At 42.9% G+C, this 14846-nt stretch overlaps 1 protein-coding gene across 2 annotated transcripts in view; it reads left to right on the forward strand.

The window, feature by feature from the left end:
- Nucleotides 1-3143: 3143 nt before the first annotated feature.
- The window catches only part of HTR4 (5-hydroxytryptamine receptor 4), a 698746-nt gene continuing 687043 nt past the window's right edge, over nt 3144-14846 (forward strand). For both annotated transcript variants that reach the window (XM_075342358.1, XM_075342359.1), the window contains exon 1: nt 3144-3350. The gene's annotated coding sequence lies outside the window, so the exon portion shown is untranslated. The remainder of the gene's footprint in view (nt 3351-14846) is intronic.

The following is a 14846-nucleotide window of genomic DNA, read 5'->3' on the forward strand; positions in this document are numbered from 1 at the left end:
CCAGGGTTTGGGTTTCCACAGGATACATTTTGTGGCACCTGATACCTCAGGGGTGCTACAAAACAGTGCCAGACAGCGCTCTATGCATACTTATTGCCACCGGTACTGACTGACCTGCTCTAATGCTAATGCTGAGCTCTGTTGCATAGCTGGCTGTCAGTCAGTGCTGGGGGAGCAGTTATAGCACCACTCACTATGCAATGAGTGCCTCCGGCACTGACTGACAGCCAGCTCTAATACTGAGCTTTAATGCAGAGCTGACTGTCAGTCTGTGCTGGGTGAGTTGTTACAGCACCACTCACCATGCACTGAGCGCTGTGTCAGGTTTCCAGGTTTTCCAGTTCTCTTTTGAATGAGCTTGCCCTCAGTTAACATGGAGTTTAAGGTTCTGTTGCCCTACTTCCTGTCCAGCTGCTTAAAAGGCCGCCTCTCAGCCCAGTCCAGTGCCTGAGTATACTGCTTGCTGTGTGCTCCTGCTTTGCTGCTGCTAATCCTGATTGCCTCTGGATCCTCCTAAAGACTACCGACCGACTCTGGACCATACCCGGTTTCTTCAAAGCTGTGCCCGGATTCCGTCTGCCATCTTCGGTCAGCACTCTGCCTGGTTCTCTCCGGTTCGTAACCACTCTGGACAATCATCCCGTACGGACACTCCTGGACTTTACCGCTTGCCCCTTGTGTCCCGGCTGCTGCGCATTTAGGCCTTCCGGGGTGATTGCCGGACAGTCCCTGTATAGGGGTTCGCTCTGGTGGTCTCCCTGGGGGAGTCCGGTGCGTGGCCCCGGGAATTCCCTCCGCTCCGATTCGGGAAGGTATTACATGTGTTATTGTGTTACTGTGTTTGTTCTGTTGTGTATCTACCGTGGTTACATGTTATAAAACATCTTGTACCCAGAACTCGTCTCTGATTGTCATTGCCCTACGCTATCGAAATCCTCAGAACATATAATAAGTATTACACGCTGCTAGCACTGACTGACAGTCTGCTTTAATGCTGAATTTTAATGCAAAGCTGACTATCACTCAGTGCTGGAGGAGTGGTTACAGCACCACTCACTATGCACTGAGTGCCACCAACACTGACTGACAGCCGGCTGTGCATTAGAGATTAGCATTAGAGCAGCCTGTCAGGCAGTGCCAATGGCACGCAGTGCATTGTGAGGGGCGCTGTAACCGCTCCCTTAGCACTGACTGACAGCCGACTCTAATGCTGAGCTCTTAGGCAGAGCTGGCTGTCAGTCAGTGCTGGGGGAGTGGTTTCAGCTTTGCTCACTATGCACAGAGTGCCACTGGCACTGATTGACTGACTGCATTAGAGCTCAGGATGGGGGATGATCAAAAGAAATCGGGTTAAATGCTGCGTAAAAAAACACAATCCAAAGATATATCGTGAATTCCTTTTCTTTATTTTCACAGGTCTACGCGTTTCAAAGGCATCTCCGCCTTCATCATCAGGACAAAAGTCAGAAAAGAACAGCATAACCTAATAAAAGTCTAATAAAAGTCTTTTCTGACTTTTGTCCTGATGAAGAAGGCGGAGATGCCTTTGAAACGCGTAGACCTGTGAAAATAAAGAAAAGGAATTCACAATATATCTTTGGATTGTGGTTTTTAGCGCAGCATTTAACCCGATTTCTTTTGATCATTCCCCATCCTGATGCAATATCGGGGCTGCAGCTGACCACTTTTGTATTCATTTACCATTTTCCGTTGGGCAGGGACTAGCAATATGCACCCAGAACTGCGCGTGGTTCTGGGTGTATATTGCACCTGACAGGTTCCCTTTAAAAGACTTCGGTCCACTGAACACTAGAGGCATGTCCATTACCTTGATATGTTTAGTTGACTCAAACCTGGCCAAAGTAGGTTCAGGGTGTAAAAGCTAAAAGTGTGCAGCTTGTCAGTTTTACCCATTGGACTGAGATTTGTAGGGTTCGCATCTCACATGTACACTTCATATGATGTCAGATAAATATAACAAAATTACAATAATGGCAGGGCGGATTCCTCACATGGCGACCACCAATGGCACCTGACCTATCTTACTGACTACGATGAAGTCCATGAAGCACCTCAAACACCAGTTACTTGTTCAGTTCCAGAAAAATTGTCCTTCTGCCCACTTTGATGCCAGTTTTATGTTCAGAACCCATTTGGGCCAGCCTGCAGTAACCTGAAATTGATACTATTTTCCGTGTTTTGATTTGTTGAGTCATTTAAAGGGGTTGTCCACTACTGTAATATTACTTGACTTTAGGCCCTCAAGGCCATTCACCCCTTTACAATACCAGTTAGTATTCAAATCCCTGAAAAGTGGCCGTCTGCCTACTGGAATGCCAGCTTTTATGCCCAGAACCTGTCTGAGTCAGCCGGGGTAGACCGAATTTGATGCAGGGAGTCGCTATCTGTGATTTTACAGTATGAGGTTAATGTTGAAAGTGATTTAACCCTTTAAATACACCACTTTCTTATTCAAATCGATAAAAATGATCTGTTTGCCCACTTGGATGCCAGCTTTAATGCCCAGAACCCATTTGGGCCAGTTTTGATGTGTGACGCCCCTATGTGTGTGTTGGCGGTGTGAGATCAGTGGCTCAACATGATTTAACCCTTTAAGTACCAGTTACTTATTCAAATTGATAAGTGATTGACAGGTCACATTGATGCCAGTCTTTAACACTTTATGCCAGGCTGAACTGAATTTGATGCGGGCAGTCCTGTCTGTATAGATTGCAGTGTGATCTTTGTGTATCCCAAACTTATTTAACCCTTTGATAAATACCAATAATGTAATGTATGGTAGTAAAAGCATCTATTTAACCAGTTCAGTGCCAGCTTTTAGTGGTTTTAGTGGTCCAGAGTCACTTAATGCTTGAAATAACACCCATGGATGCCCATTTTTGTGCCATCTGTAGCTGATTTGAAGTGTAATCACCTCCTGGCACTTCACTTCGTTATTAGAATAGTAAAAACAGACATACATGCACCATAAGAAGCTGCAGAATAAGAAACAACTTCAGCCCTGAATAAGAAAGTAGACGAATAAGAAGCAGCATCGTCTCCTGCCCTGCCGCCCTGTGATTGGCTGCCACCCTGGATGAATGTGTATACAGGGCGGCAGTGGAGGCTCAGTCGCTGCCAGTCTGCACAGCTTCAGGTATCCTGCACGCCAACTTCGGGGAAAGAGTGGAGCGACAGGGGTTAATGTGGACGGAGACCTCCAGGAATGAGGCGGACCGGCCATTATGTGTGATCTCACGGCTGTCTTCTGGGTCCATGGAGGGATGAGCGCTGCCAGGAGCCGGTGGTAACATGCATTGGGGACTCCTGTCTGCACCCGCACTGCAATGGTAAGCCGGCCGTGCTGACCTCTTATCGAATGGCTTGATGGGTGCTGCTTTAACAGGGAAGGTGCTCCTCCTAAAGGATAGGTGCTACTCCAAAAAGATAGGTGCTCTTCTAAAAGGGTAGGTGCTCCTCCGGAAGAATAGGTGCTCCAATTATAAAAAAAAGGTGCTCCTCCAAAATAAAAGGTACTCTTCCGGAGGGAGAGGTGCTCCTCCAAAATGACAGGTGCTCCTCCTAAAAGAAAAGTGTTCCTCCTGAGGGATGGGTGTTCCTCCAAAAAGGTAGGTGCTCCTCCTGAACTATAGGTGCTCCACCTAAAGGGCAGGTGCTCCTCCTGAAGGATAGGTGCTCCTCCTGAACTATAGGTGCTCCACCTAAAGGGCAGGTGCTCCTCCTGAAGGATAGGTGCTCCTCCTGAAGGATAGGTGCTCCTCCTGAAGGATAGGTGCTCCTCCTGAAGGATAGGTGCTCCTCCTGAAGGATAGGTGCTCCTCCTGAAGGACAGGTGCTCCTCCTAAAGGATAGATGCTTCTCTTAAAGAATAGGTACTCCTCCTAAAGAATAGGACCACCTCCTAAAAGATAGGTGTTCTTCCAAAAGGATAGGTGCTCCTCCAAAAACTCAGATCTGAGAAAAGTAAAAGCAGATCTGACTGCAGTGTTACATGCAGACATCTGCTGTGTGGACTGGGTCATGGGATGTGAAGTTTTCAGAGCAGACTTGGGGGTTATATGAGTGTAAGCCCCTTAGTAAAAACTGAATTTGGTGAGACATAGACTTATGAGGAGTCATATACTATGTGTAAGACCTATATCTTATCGGGAGACCTACACCTATGGGGAGATCTATACCTATGGGGAGACATATATATGGGGAGACCTATACCTATGGTGAGACATTCACCTACATGGAGATATATATCTATGGAGAGATCTGTACCTATTGGGAGACCTATACCGATGGAGAGACATGCACATATGGGGAGACCTATATCTATAAGTGAGTCTTTTAACTATGGTAAGACATATACCTATGGAGAGTCATATACTATGTGTAAGACATAACCCTATGTGAAAACATATATTTATGGGGAGATATATATGTATCAGGAGAAATGTTTTTATGTTTGAGACACATACCTATGATGAGATATATACCTATGGTGAGACACATTCCTATGATGAGATATATACCTAGGGTGATACACATACCTATGGTTAGATATGTACCTATGATGAGATATATACCTATGGTGATGGTGAGACACATACCTATGGTGAGATATATACCTAGGGTGATACACTTACCTATGGTGAGATATATACCTAGGGTGATACACATACCAATGGTGAGATATATACCTATGGTGAGATATATACCTATGATGAGATATAGTGAGACACATACCTATGATGAGATGTATACCTAGGGTGATACACATACCTATGGTGAGATATATACCTATGGTGAGATATATACCTATGGTGAGACATATACCTATGGTGAGACACATACCTATGGTGAGATATATACCCATGGTGAGATATATACCTATGATGAGATATATACCTATGGGAAGACACATACCTATGATGAGATATATGCCTAGGGTGATACATACCTATGGTGCGATATATACCTATGGTGAGATATATGCCTAGGGTGATACATACCTATGGTGAGACACATACCTATGATGAGATATATACCTATGGTGAGACACATACCTATGATGAGATATATACCTATAGTGAGAGCTATATCTATCAGAAGATATGTACCTATGGTGAGACACATACCATGTGTGAGACCTACTGTAGACATATGGGCAGACCTATATCTATGGTGAGACCTATACCTATGATATGACATATACTATGTGTGAGACCTAGACCTATGGGGGAGACATATACTATGTGTCTGAAGTCACTGTGCTGTTCAGGGGAACTCCTATTCTAGGACACTAATGTGCTGGATACCTTTGTGCTTGTATTGTGTGATATATATATATATATATATATATATATATATATATATATATATATAATCAAATCAAATCAAATCAAATAAGCTTTATTGGCAGGACCAAATACAAATTAGTTTTGCCAAAGCAAGTGTACATTAGGGCCTGGGGCTGTGGGGATGGTGGGTGGGGATTGTAGGAAGGATGGATGGGGCACATCCAGGGTGGGGACTGTGGGGGCACTTCTAGGATGGGGGCTATGGAAGTCCATGGCTTATGATGGGGCATATCCACGGTGGGGACTGTGGTAACGGTGGATGGGGCATATCCAGGGTGGGGATTGGGGGGCCACATCTATATATATATGTATAAAATGTGTGTATGATTGATTCGTACACCCACCTCCTCACCCTTATACATGTTCGGGCTATATATGACAAACTTATACACTTCTACCCTGTGTACATCCTTAGTATATTACATAAGCCCCAGCATACACTGTTGTTATTTGTATACATTGTTATTAGATTAGTGTTCTTTCTGCAGGATGGACAGATAGATAAACTGAGCCTGGGATATTCTTCTTGCTTGTTTTGACAGTTTTACTTAATTAAATGGGATCCTGAAATACATGGTAATTAATATAGATAATTACTCTGTGGGATGACTGACAGTACAAATGCTTAATATCAGTGAGTGTCTTCATTGTATATTCTCGCATGTAAATAAGAAACACCATTCCTTTGTGTAGATAATATGAGGGGAGTTTGAAATATATGTTCAGGCACCTAACATCTAAAATGGTTACCTTTATTGGAGAGCAACTCATTAATTGTATGATATCATCATTTATATTATTTTGAATTATTGGTGCATATATGGTACTTAGTATAATGAACCCAGATACTGTAATATATTGTATAGAGACATCAGCTGGGAACTGTATAGATACTATTATGTTATTTTTTTTTCTTAAAGGGTACCTATATTTGTTGTTTGTTTAATAGCCATTGAGGGAGCTGAGATATAGGAGACTAATTGTTATAGTACGTTCCAATTTTTGCTGCAGAAAATCCAGAAATGCTGCAGATATTCCACACTTATTACCTCTTGTAAAGGGTTAAATCCATGACGACTTCCACAGTATAAGTTGACATGCTGTGTAGTTATTATCCGCAGCTCAGGTAAATTTATGATTTTCTTTATAGCGCGTGAATGAGATCTCATAAAACTTCATTCCCAATGTTACCACTGCACTGCGCAATCGATTTTCCATATGGAAATTTGCACAAATAATGCTCTGTGAATACATCTTGTGGGAACCTGGCTTTTAGGATTCTTCATTTATGAAAGTGACTTTTAGCATATCAGATCCTTGAGTTGCTTTACCAGAGTTCAAAACTTTTGCTACCAGCGATCTTTACCGGTCGGAAAGAGCTACTTGACTCGATTGACTTAAATTTACAAAAGTGCCCTCGTTTCCAAATTGAGTGTTGCCATGTGACATTGCCCACTATACCAGGCACCACTAGTGACAAGCCATACCTCTAGTGGTCATGCACTTGCATAGAACTAGTAGGGTACATCATGACATTACAAAGAACTATCATTACATTTTATATAGTGGACAATGTCTCTCAAATCTTTGTCCCCGTGGTTGGTTTACCAAACCTCACTTGTGCAGGATCCAAACAATACACTGCATCACTAGTGACATGCCATGCCTCTGGTGGTCATGCACTTGCATAGAACTAGTAGGGTACATCATGACATTACAAAGAACTATCATTACATTTATATAATAGACAATATCCCTCAAATCTTTATCCCCGTGGTTGGTTTACCAAACCTCACTTGAGCAGGATCCAAACAATAGACTGCACCATTAGTGACATGCCATGCCTCTGGGGGTCATACACATGCATAGAACTAGTAGGGTACATCATGGCATTACATAGAACTATCATTATATTTATATAATGAGCAATGTCTCTCAAATCTTTGTCCATGTGGTTGATTTACCGAACCTCACTTGAGCAGGATCCAAACAATACACTGCATCAATAGTGACATGCCATGCCTCTGGTGGTCATACACATGCATAGAACTAGTAGGGTACATCATGACATTACAAAGAACTATCATTACATTTTATATAGTGGGCAATGTCTTTCAAATCCTTGGCTGTGTTTGGTTTACAGAACCTCACTTGAGCAGTATCCAAACAATACCCTGCATATAACATGACTCCGCTGAATCAAGTAGCGTTTTCCACCTACCTTTAGAACTTGGAAAAGCTAAATACATTTTGTGATAAATCTGTTACTGTGTAAATCATTGATCATTTCCAGAGTTTGGAAAAACCTTAAAGGGAAGATGACATTAAATATCCTCTGCGCAAGGTAACAGTGTTTACCGGATTCTTGCCCAACAGAACAGGTGCTTGCTAAGTTCATTGCAAGTACCTGTTGCATTGTGTAGCAGAGAATGAACTCGATTTGCCAAGTGAAATGCATGCAGGGAAATATATTTTTAGCAGAGACAAATGTATGTTTTACTGAACCCGACTCAATAATTCAGTTTGGAGCCCTCTCCTATACACAGCTTAAGTATTCATGATCATGTGAGCGCTCATATGCAATTTGCAAACTTATAGTCACATGCCAAATAGGTTCCCTTCCTGATTCAATGCTTAGTGAAAAACCACAGACGCATTGCAAGCAGCTAGTTGGCACATGACTGTAGGTATGAAAATCACATATAAGTAGTGGTCATGTGATGACCTCTGGAATCTGTCAGCAGAGACAAATCCAGACAGTGATTACATTACATACTGTTAGGATTTGGCATGCTGCAATGCAGGGGTCCCTGACCTGTGGCTCGAGAGCTACATGTGGCTCATGGGCCCATGATGTGTGGCTCACAGCTGTCTGCTACCTTGGTGCATTTTCACCAGGTCTTACAAACAGCTATGAAGAGCAGGTCTCCAAATGGTGACATTTCTGAGTAGCCCTACACAGAAAAACAGATCTGAATGGAGATGGGAACCCCTGAATATTGGTATACGGCCCCAGTGTGGTGATTTCCGTGGAAAAGCTTTGGCTGTCATTATACTGGTAATGGGGGCACTGGGTGTCACAACTGTGCAGGAGCTAAATGTGGCTCACAACCCTCTCAGAGCTGAATGTGGCTCTCATCTTTAGAAAGGCTGGGGACCACTGCTGCAATGCATAATTTTAAAATGTATGTTTCTAATAAAAATACAGATGTAGTAATCCTTAACTTTTCAGACGGCACAATACATGGTTAACATACCCATGTATGAATACATCATTAGAACCATCTTCAGTACATGAATACAAAACCAAATTCACCATAAGTACTAGAATACAGAACCAGAACCACCATCAGTACATGAATTCAGCACCAAAATCACCATCAGTACAGGCATACACCACAGAACTATCATCAGTACATGAATACATCACCAAGCTTTCTACAGTCAGTTTCTTTCAAGTTAACCCCGAATACAATTGTATCACATGAACCTACAACTCTCAGTATGTCTTTAAACTAATAAAGAGATACTGGAACTTTTGGTTATCAGCTATCATTAGACTGCAGACCATACAGGAACCACAGTACTGATGAGTTGTAGTCAGTACCACAAATAAACATTTACATCCAGGTACATTTTATAGATTACATCTCTGATTGGAGTTGTTCTTTTTTTTTTTTTCTTTCATCTTGTCCAGATGACATGATGACTATTCACATCCACAGCTCATCTCTGCAGACTTTATCTTCTCCGGTCTCCTACAATACATCCCAATAAGGTGCCTTTGAAAATAAAAGTGTCATTAAAATGTCCCTGAATAAAAAATATATGCTCTATGCTAAGCTCTTGAATAAATAATTGTGCCTCACTGTGCTCACTTCAAAAGATATGACCCCTACAGTGTCTCTCTTATGGTACATGGCCTCCATACAGTTTTCACCTATAAAATATTGCCTACATAACAACACCCCTTATAAGCTATAGCCAAAATGCTTTCTTATGAGCTATAAGTACCACTCTTTCCCACTTATGAACTATAACCACCACAGTGTCTGCCCTTCTGAACTATAACTGCCACACTATTCATCCTTATTAGCTATAACTGCCACTTTGTTTGTTCTTATTAAATACACCCATGACACTGTCCTTATCTTAAGTGCTCCCCCCACACTGCGTTTCTCCATACTAGAGCCCCCAATTGACACTGTCCTCTCACACTGGGTCCCCCACTAAAGTCCATGCTGTGGGTCCTTCTCACACTTCCCTCCCTTTTGGATACTTTCCCACATATTGTGCCCTGACACTGTCCTGTACACTGCACAATCTCTATACTGTGCTTTCACACACTGTCTCCCCATATTGCCCAGTTTCAATACTGTGCCTCTTCCTCACCCTTTTCTACATTATGCATACACTGCCCCGTCTCTGCTTTCTCCCATATTGTCCCATCACACTGTAACCCCTTTATACTGTCCAGTCTCTATGTTGTGTCCTGAGAGTCACCTACACATCCCTATCTCTATACTGTCACACACACTGCCCTTCTCCATACTAGAGCCCCCACTTTACACTGTCCCCACACAATGTCCCCCAATAATGTTCAATCTCTATACTGTGCATCCTTCTCACACATTCCTTTCTTCTGCATACTTTCCCACAAACTGTGCCCTGACACTGTCCTTTACACTGCACAATAGCTATTCTGTGCTTTCACACATTGACTTCCCATAGTGCATGGTCTCTATACTCTACCTCCTCCTCACTCTTTTCTACATTATGCATACATTGCCCTGTCTATGCTGTCTCCCATACTGTCCCTTCACACTGTGACCCCTCTATACTGTCCAGTCTCTATATTGTGTCCCCACATGTCCCAATCTATATACTGTCACTCCACACTGCCCAGTCTCTATATTGTGCTCCCTTCCACTCCATTATTGTCCTCTGACATTATTTCCCATTCAATAAAAGTAATCAATTTCGTTAGCTCCTTTGGAGCGCTTACCTTCCTGCCAACTTCTGCTTCTCTGTGAGGCAGGAGTGACGTCAGCAGCATAATCAGGTCACCTCATCATACTGCTGTACCTCTCCTTGACCTTGGTAGTGCCATCAGTATATTTAATTGTGTCTGAGATACTCAACTACAAATTAATGCATGGAGCCAGCTTTTTCCTGTTCTCTGAACTGTCTGTCAGTTTAACAACTGGCTAGAAAAATGACCAAATCCCTCTTCTGGGGGTAACAAAATAATGCCCCCTGTGAGATACTTCAGACTGCCACATAGCATGGTGGCCTCATGATGCCCTCGTTCTCACTACGGCCATGGCATATGTCCTGCATCCTCGATCAGGAGCCCTGGTTTCAATGAGAAGCTGAGACTACAGACTCGCCCTACACTTAAAGCTGTGCAATGTCAATAAATATTGCATGCAGGGATCACGGATGTCAATGAGTATAAAATGTTACGAAACAAAATGTTTCAATAAATGTTACGAATACACACTGTAAAATATATTTTTAGGTTTTATTTTTTGCTTGGTACCTCATTTTGGAACATCCCTTAAAGTGTTTTGTCTGGCTTTATTTTCTAGCTTACAGAAAAAACTTGTGAATTTCATAATTGTTGCTTGCATATAATAAGAATCCAAAGTATAATGGAAATTCATTGGATAACATATAGTGTATCATTTTGTAGTCTGAGTAAAATGCTGTAAACGGCCATTCATGGTGCATGCGGCAAAGCCAATTCCTTGTATTTCCGAAGACTATTATGAATGGCACTTCCTGTTTTGTGAATTGTTGCTATGCTTCTCTAATGATGTCCAGTTATATTGTTTTACTGCTCTCTGTTATTATTATATTGTATTTATCTTTGGTTATATCATTGATCAAATTATCTATTTTCTTCCTTGTTGTCATTCCCCATTTATCTCGCATGAATAATTAGATAGTCTGTGCAGTTTACAGTACTGCGTATACTGTGGACGATTTTAATATGAGACCAGGAAGGATAAACTTCTTTCATACATATATTAAACAACTAATATTTATATTACATTGCGTATCTTTGGGGTAATGGAGCTATCCAGCTGCTCATTTTTTAGTTAAAATAGGTTGAGTTGCATAAAACAAAACAAAGAAGCACTACATTTGTGAGAATGCTCGCCACTGCACGATACTCGATCAAGCATTGGGGTGTTCGAGACACTCAATACTCGATTGGGCATTACAAGTGCTCGAGATTCATACTCGAGTCCTTGACCCAAATATTTTTCTGCTTTTAGACAGCCAGTCAACATGTTGACTGCCAACCACGGTAATGCCATAGCCATATTGACTACTAGCATTACTTCACATCACATCATCAGGTCTTATATGACCTGGTGACGCGATGCTCTTCCCACTGTTCTCTGGATCAGTTCAGGGAGAGTTTTAGGAGGGAGAGTTGACTTTAGAGCAGGCAGTGTTGAATTGGTATTGCACCATTAAAACAAAAGTCCTTTTCAGGGCTACATACTGTCTTTTTTTAGTAAAAATGCTGCTACCTGCATTCAGTATAGGCATAGCTGCTAGAGGAAACATAGGATTAGAGTCATATAAGCAGGGTTTATTACCTTACAGTCCTTATATACAGGGACGAGCAAAAGGGTAACAATATTTCAAACGTTTGACCTTCAGCCTTTATATCTTACATCTTTGAGTGTGAAACTACCTTCATTTTATAGACTTTCATCTTGGCTGTCTTATACATAAATTTGATTTGCAAAGTTGTAGTGGATAGAGTGATATGGAGCATGAAATTCAAAAGTTCAAAACATTGTTACCCTTTTGCGTGTACATATATTGCTTCTAAACACAAGTCCTTTTTAGGACAAAATATTTTCAGGGGGGCACAAGACACCAATTTTCAAGATGCGAGCAGGTGTTTGGTTAGATGGCAGATAATGCTTCCAGTCTTTTTACCAGCACCACCCTGTCTTCCACACGGTCCAGTCTCAGTAGCCTAGAGTCTAGACCACATAATTATCACCATGATTCTCCTTCTTCCCACCATGGCAAGTCCCAGGAGGCAAGTAGTTCTACACTTGGACACTCTGATGAGTTGTTTACATTACCATTTATTGATTCTGGACTCTCACCCAGCATATTTCAAAATGGACAAGAGGTGATAGTGTGTAGTGATGCCCAAATATTTGAGCAGCCACAATCAGAAGAAGACAACAGCAGGGAATTTCAAAAAGCGTCTCAAAAGATAGATGATGAAAAACAATTGACAGCAAGTGATGTTAAGTCAACAAGTCAGGAGGAAAAGAATGCCGAAGTGGAAGACGAGGTGGTGGATGATAAAGTCACTGACCCAAACTTGGAAGGTACCATGCAGAATGAGTGCAGCAGCACAGAGAGGGAGGTGTAATTTGCCGCACCGCCTTGTGAGAAGCCGGGCCTACTACCTCAGAGGATGTTCAGGTCACAGTGTCTCCGATGGCTCCAGCAAATCCCTAGGTTAGGTGGCAAATCATTAAGAGAAAAATTCGAACACCATAACAGATAGGAAGAGGCAGTGGATTAGCCAGAGGGAGAAGGTGGAAACTGTTCCTCATTGCACCCACAAGCGTCAAGTTCCCAAGACAAGGTTAGATGTTCCCCAGTCTGGCCCTTTTTTCACGAAAATGCAGAGGATAAAAGAATAGTCATTTGCAATCTGTGCCATACCAAAATCAGCAGGGTTCTGACCACTACCAGCCTATCTACTACCAGCATGCTCATGCACATGTCGTCAAAGCACCCGACTAGCTGTACTGAATGCCTAGGTCCACAATCAGTGCCTGGAAGTGACACCATTGCTTCTTCTTCTGTGCTACGTACTTGCCAATCCCCTGTCCAGAACACAGGCGTGGATGCTTCCTGCCATGCACTTGTTGTAAATTCCCAGCTACCCACTTACATGCTCAAACATTATCCGGTTATGTTTCCAGACTGTTTGCTCTTTAAATTTTGCCTTGTAGGCTTGTGGACACTTAGGCTTTCAGCAATCTCATGGCGGCAGCCGTCCATCGGTACTCAGTCCCCAGTGGCCACTATTTTTCCTGATGTGTCTCCCATAACACCACCCATTCCCTGACCAATTTAGTTACTGAGAAGATCCACTTAATGACTGACACGTGGACAAGTGCTTTTGGCTAGAGATGCTACATTTCAAAAACGGCACACTGGGTGAACCTTGTGGAAGCCAGGACTGAGTCAGACCCTGAGCTGGTACACCACCTCCACCTCCATCTCTGAATTGTCATCTCGAAGCACGTCATCCGTATTAGTCGTAAGCTGGAAACACTGCAGCACTGCCTTGGTGAAGTAGCAGCAGGCACTGCTGAAACTAATTAGCTTTGGTAACAAACAGTATCCTGTCACAGAGTTGTTTAAAGCTATAATTGACCCCACAGATCTGTGACTCTCGTCCTGAACCTACAACCAGGCATGGTCATGTGTGATAATGGCAGTAACCCGAAGGTGGCTCTGAAGCCTGTCAAGCTCGCACAAATAACATGTCTGGCCCACGTGGTCAGCTTAGTGGTTCAGCGGTTTCTGAAAACCTACTCAGGTTTGCCCGAGCAACTTGTGAAGGTACACTGCATCTGCGCCCATTTCCACAAGTCAGCTACAGATGCCACTGGTCTGGCATGCTGCAGCAGCGCTTGCAAGTGCCAGCTCACCGACTGGTGTGCAATATGCTCAATCACTGGAACGCCACATTACAAATGTTGGCAAGGCTTTGTGAGTAGCAGAGGGCAGTAGTTGAATACCAGCTATAATATGCAGTCGGTATTCTGGTCAGACTTCGTACATAAAAACCGATGAGTGGGCATGGATATGTGACATCTTTGATGTTCTACAAAACTTTGAGGAATGAAGCAAGATGGTGAGCAGCGAAGACACATAATCAGCATAACCATCCCACTTTTTGGTGTACTTAAAAGCTTCCTGCTCACAATTAAAGAGGAAGGCTTGCATGTGGACCAGGTAGAGATGGAGAAAGAAAGTACTCAGTGAGATACTAACCAACCCAGCCTTATCTTATTTTCTCAGCCTGAATTTGGTGATAATGAGGAGGAAGCAGTGACGGAGGAGGTGGATGAGGAACATGAGGTGGTTGCCTGCGCTACAGAGGGTAAACCCATACTAGTTTCATCCTGGTGGCAGAGGTCATAGTTCCTTGGGCAACCAAGGAGAAGAGATGAGGGAGACACACACCAGATCCAACAGAGGCAGAAGAACACTATCAAGTTCTAGGACAGTTTCATTAGACCCTACCAGCATCCAGGCCCTCATGCACGGGTACGCCTGACAAGTGGGAAAAAATCTTTGAAGATTGTGAAGGAGTACCGGCATCCTCCGTGATTTCTCTGTGCCATACAAGTATTGAGTATCCAAGCTGGACACGTGACATAAATTGACCCCCTACACCTTGGAGGTGCTGGC

The sequence above is a fragment of the Anomaloglossus baeobatrachus genome, chromosome 4 (genome assembly GCF_048569485.1).
Source record: "Anomaloglossus baeobatrachus isolate aAnoBae1 chromosome 4, aAnoBae1.hap1, whole genome shotgun sequence".
NCBI classification, from domain to species: domain Eukaryota; kingdom Metazoa; phylum Chordata; class Amphibia; order Anura; family Aromobatidae; genus Anomaloglossus; species Anomaloglossus baeobatrachus.